Genomic DNA, 6,000 nt, shown 5'->3' with positions numbered 1-6,000 from the left:
TTATTGATTCCGATGCTTCACTCCAGGTTTACTGTACCCCGTGGATCTTCTTATTGACGATGAAACACAGAAATTGCATCGGAATTAAATACAAATGGCACAATGCCGACTTAAGTACAAGAACACTGACTCTTCTTACTGACTATGTTTGAACCATTTCTGTGACACTACTTATTGATTCCGATGCTTCACTCCCGGTTTGCTGTATCCCTTGGACCTTCTTATTGACGATGAAACACAGAAATTGCATCGGAATTAAATACAAAAGGCACAATGCCGACTTAAGTACAAGAATACTGACTCTTCCTACTGTCTATGTTTTGAACGATCCCTGTGTCACTAGATATAGATTCCGATGCTTCACTCCAGGTTTATTGTATCCCTTGGACCTTCTTATTGACGATGAAACACAGAACTTGCATCGGTATTAAATACAAAAGGCACAATGCCGACTGAAGTACAAGAAGACTGACTCTTCTTACTGACTATGTTTTGAACCATTCCTGTGACACTAGTTATAGATTCCGATGCTTGACTTCAGATTTACTGTATACCTCTGACCTTCTTATTAACGATGAAACACAGAAATTGCATCGGAATTAAATACTAAAGGCACAATGCCGACTTAAGTACAAGAATACTGACTCTTCTTACTGTCTATGTTTTGAACGATCCCTGTGTCACTAATTATAGATTCCGGTGCTTCACTCCAGGTTTATTGTATCCCTTGGACCTTCTTATTGACGATGAAACAGAGAACTTGCATCGGTATTAAATACAAAAGGCACAATGCCGACTGAAGTACAAGAAGACTGACTCTTCTTACTGACTATGTTTTGAACCATTCCTGTGACACTAGTTATAGATTCCGATGCTTGACTTCAGATTTACTGTATACCTCTGACCTTCTTATTAACGATCAAACACAGAAATTGCATCGGAATTAAATACTAAAGGCACAATGCCGAATTAAGTACAAGAAGACTGACTCTTCTTACTGTCGATGATTAGAACCATTCCCGTAACAGTAGTTATAGATTCCGATGCTTCACTCCATGTTTACTGTATCCCTTGGACCTTCTTATTGTCGATGAAACACAGAAATTGAATAGGAATTAAATACAAAAGGCACAATGCCGACTTAAGTACAAGAATACTGACTCTTTTTACTGTCTATGTTTTGAACGATCCCTGTGTCACTAGTTATAGATTCCGATGCTTCATTTCAGGTTTACTGTATCCCTGTGACATTCGTACTGACGATGAAACACAGAAATTGCATCGGAATTAAATACAAAAGGCACAATGCCGGATAAAGTACAAGAAGACAGACTCTTCTTACGGTCTATGTTTTGAACCATTCATGTGACACTAGTTATAGATTCCGATGCTTCACTCCAGGTTTACTGTATCCCTTGGAAATTCTTACTGACGATGAAACACTGAAATTGCATCGGAATTAAATACAAAAGGCACAATGCCGACTTAAGTACAAGAAGACTGACTCTTCTTACGGACTATGTTTTGAACCATTCCTGTTACACTAGTTATAGATTCTGATGCTTCACTTAAGGTTTACTGTATCCCTTAGACCTTCTTATTGACGATGAAACACAGAAATTGCATCGGCATTAAATACAAAATGCACAATGCCGACTTAAGTACAAGAAGACTGACTCTTCTCACTGACTATGTTTTGAACCATTCCTGTGACACTAGTTATAGATTCCGATGCTTCACTTCAGATTTACTGTATCCCTCTGACCTTCTTATTGACGATGAAACACAGAAATTGCATCAGAATTAAATACTAAAGGCACAATGCCGAATTAAGTACAAGAAGACTGTCTCTTCTTACTGTCGATGCTTTAAACCATTCCTGTGACTCTAGTTATAGATTCCGATGCTTCACTCCAGGTTTACTGTATCCCTTGGACATTCTTATTGACGATGAAACACAGAAATTGCATCGGAATTAAATAAAAAAGGCACAATGCCGACTTAAGTACAAGAAGACTGACTCTTCTTACTGTCTATGTTTTGAACCATTCCTGTGACACTAGTTATAGATTCCGATGCTTCACTCCAGGTTTACTATATCCCATAGACCTTCTTATTGACGATGAAACACAGAAATTGAATCGGAGTTAAATAGAAAAGGCACAATGCCGACTTAAGTACAAGAAGACTGACTCTTCCTACTGTCTATGTTTTGAACCATTCCTGTGACACTAGTTATTGATTCCGATGCTGCACTTGAGGTTTACTGCATCCCTCTGACCTTCTTATCGACGATGAAACACAGAAATTGCATCGGAATTAAATACAAAATGCACAATGCCGACTTAAGTACAAGAAGACTGACTCTTCTCACTGACTATGTTTTGAACCATTCCTGTGACACTAGTTATAGATTCCGATGCTTCACTTCAGATTTACTGTATCCCTCTGACCTTCTTATTGACGATGAAACACAGAAATTGCATCGGAATTAAATACAAAAGGCACAATGCCGACTTAAGTACGAGAAGATTGACTCATCGCACAGTCTATGATTTGAACCATTCCTGTGACACTAGTTATAGAATCCGGTGCTTCAATTCAGGTTTACTGTATCCCTTGAACCTTCTTATTGACGATGAATCACAGAAATTGCATCGGAATTAAATACAAAAGACACAATGCCGACTTAAGTACAAGAATACTGACTCATCTTACTGTCGATGTTTTGAACCATCCCAGTGTCACTAGTTACAGATTCCGATGCTTCACTCCAGGTTTACTGTATCCCTTGGACCTTCTTATTCACGATGAAACACAGAAATTGCATAGGAATAAAATACAAAAGGCACAATGCCGACTTAAGTACAAGAAGACTGATTCTTCTTACTGACTATATTTTGAACCATTCCTGTGACACTAGTTATAGATTCCGATGCTTCACTTCAGGTTTACTGTATCCCTGTGACATTCTTATTGACGATGAAACACAGAAATTGCATCGGAATTAAATACAAAAGGCACAATGCCGGATTAAGTACAAGAAGAGAGACTCTTCTTACTGTCTATGTTTTGAACCATTCATGTGACACTAGTTATAGATTCCGATGCTTCACTCCAGGTTTACTGTATCCCTTGGAAATTCTTACTGACGGTGAAACACAGAAATTGCATCGGAATTAAATACAAAAGGCACAATGCCGACTTAAGTACAAGAAGACTGACTCTTCTTACGGACTATGTTTTGAACCATTCCTGTTACACTAGTTATAGATTCTGATGCTTCACTTAAGGTTTACTGTATCCCTTACACCTTCTTATTGACGATGAAACACAGAAATTGCATCGGAACCAAATACTAAAGGCACAATGCCGAATTAAGTACAAGAAGACTGTCTCTTCTGACTGTCGATGCTTTAAACCATTCCTGTGACTCTAGTTATAGATTCCGATGCTTCCCTCCAGGTTTACTGTATCCCTTGGACATTCTTATTGACGATGAAACACAGAAATTGCATCGGAATTAAATAAAAAAGGCACAATGCCGACTTAAGTACAAGAAGACTGACTCTTCTTACTGTCTATGTTTTGAACCATTCCTGTGACACTAGTTATAGATTCCGATGCTTCACTTCAGGGTTACTGCATCCCTCTGACCTTCTTATCGACGATGAAACACAGAAATTGCATCGGAATTAAATACAAAATGCACAATGCCGACTTAAGTACAAGAAGACTGACTCTTCTCACTGACTATGTTTTGAACCATTCCTGTGACACTAGTTATAGATTCCGATGCTTCACTTCAGATTTACTGTATCCCTCTGACCTTCTTTTTGACGATGAAACACAGAAATTGAATCGGAATTAAATACTAAAGGCACAATGCCGACTTAAGTACAAGAAGACTGACTCTTCTTACTGTCTATGTTTTGAACCATTCCTGTGACAGTAGTTATAGGTTCCGATGCTTCACTCCAGGTTTACTATATCCCTTGGACCTTCGTATTGACGATGAAACACAGAAATTGCATCGGAGTTAAATAGAAAAGGCACAATGCCGACTTAAATACAAGAAGACTGACTCTTCTTACTGACTATGAGTTGAACCATTCCTGTGACACTAGTCATAGATTCCGATGCTTCACTTCAGGTTTACTGTATCCCTTGGAGCTTCTTATTGACGATGAAACACAGAAATTGCATCGGAATTAAATACAAAAGGCACAATGCCGACTTAAGTACAAGAAGACTGTCGCTTCTTACTGACTATGTTTTGAAACATTCCTGTGAGACTAGTTATAGATTCCGATGCTAGACTTCAGATTTACTGTATCCCTCTGTCCTTCTTATTGACGATGAAACACAGAAATTGCATCTGAATTAAATACTAAAGGCACAATGCCGAATTAAGTACAAGAAGACTGACTCTTCCTACTGTCGATGTTTTGAACCATTCCTGTGTCTCTAGTTATAGATTCCGATTCTTCACTCCAGGTTCACAGGATCCCCTGCACCTTCTTAGTGACGATGAAAAACAGAAATTGCATCGGAATTAAATACAAAAGGCACAATGCCGACTTAAGTACAAGTAGACTGATTCTTCTTACTGACTATATTTTGAAACATTCCTGTGACACTAGTTATAGATTCCAATGCTTCACTTCAAGTTTACTGTATCCCTCTGACATTCTTATTGACGATGAAACACTGAAATTGCATCGGAATTAAATACTAAAGGCACAATGCCGAATTAAGTACAAGAAGACTGTCTCTTCTTACTATCGATGATTTGAACCATTCCTGTGACACTAGTTATAGATTCCGATGCTTCACTCAAGGTTTACTGTATCCTGTGGAGCTCCTTATTGTCGACGAAACACAGAAATTGCATCGGAATTAAATAAAAAAGGCACAATGCCGACTTAAGTACAAGAAGACTGACTCGTCTTACTGTCTATGTTTTGAACCATTCCTGTGAAACTAGTTATAGGTTCCGATGCTTCACTCCAGGTTTACTATATCCGTTGGACCTTCTTATTGACGATGAAACACAGAAATTGAATCGGAGTTAAATAGAAAAGGCACAATGAAGACTTAAGTACAAGAAGACTGACTCCTCCTACTGTCTATGTTTTGAACCATTCCTGTGACACTAGTTATAGATTCCGATGCTTCACTTCAGGTTTACTGCATCCCTCTGACCTTCTTATTGACGATGAAACACAGAAATTGCATCGGAATTAAATAAAAAAGGCACAATGCCGACGTAAGTACAAGAAGACTGACTCTTCTTACTGACCATGTTTTGAACCATTCCTGTGACACTACTTATAGATACCGATGCTAGACTTCTGATTTACTGTATCCCTCTGACCTTCTTATTGACGATGATACACAGAAATTGAATAGGAATTAAATACTAAAGGCACAATGCCGAATTAAGTACAAGATGACTGACTCTTAGTACTGTCGGTGTTTTGCCCCATTCCTGTGACAGTAGTTATAGATTCCGATGCCTCACTCCAGGTTCACTGCATCCCTTGGACCTTCATATTGACGATGAAGCACAGAAATTGCATCAGAATTAAATAAAAAAGGTACAATGCCGACTTAAATACAAGAAGACTGACTCTTCTTACTGACTATGAGTTGAACCATTCCTGTGACACTAGTCATAGATTCCGATGCTTCACTTCAGGTTTACTGTATCCCTTGGAGCTTCTTATTGACGACGAAACACAGAAATTGCATCGGAATTAAATACAAGAGGCAGAATGCCAACTTAAGTACAAGAAGACTGACTCTTCTTACTGACTATGATTTGAACCATTCCTGTGACACTAGTTATAGAATCCGGTGCTTCAATTCAGGTTTACTGTATCCCTTGGACCTTCTTGTTGACGATGAAACACAGAAATTGCATCGGAATTAAATACAAAAGGCACAATGCCGACTTAAGTGCAAGAAGACTGACTCTTCTTACTGACTATGTTTTGA

Source organism: Schistocerca americana, unplaced genomic scaffold (genome assembly GCF_021461395.2).
Source record: "Schistocerca americana isolate TAMUIC-IGC-003095 unplaced genomic scaffold, iqSchAmer2.1 HiC_scaffold_38, whole genome shotgun sequence".
Classification (NCBI taxonomy): Eukaryota; Metazoa; Arthropoda; class Insecta; order Orthoptera; family Acrididae; genus Schistocerca; species Schistocerca americana.
Note: the sequence above shows the minus strand (reverse complement) of the source record.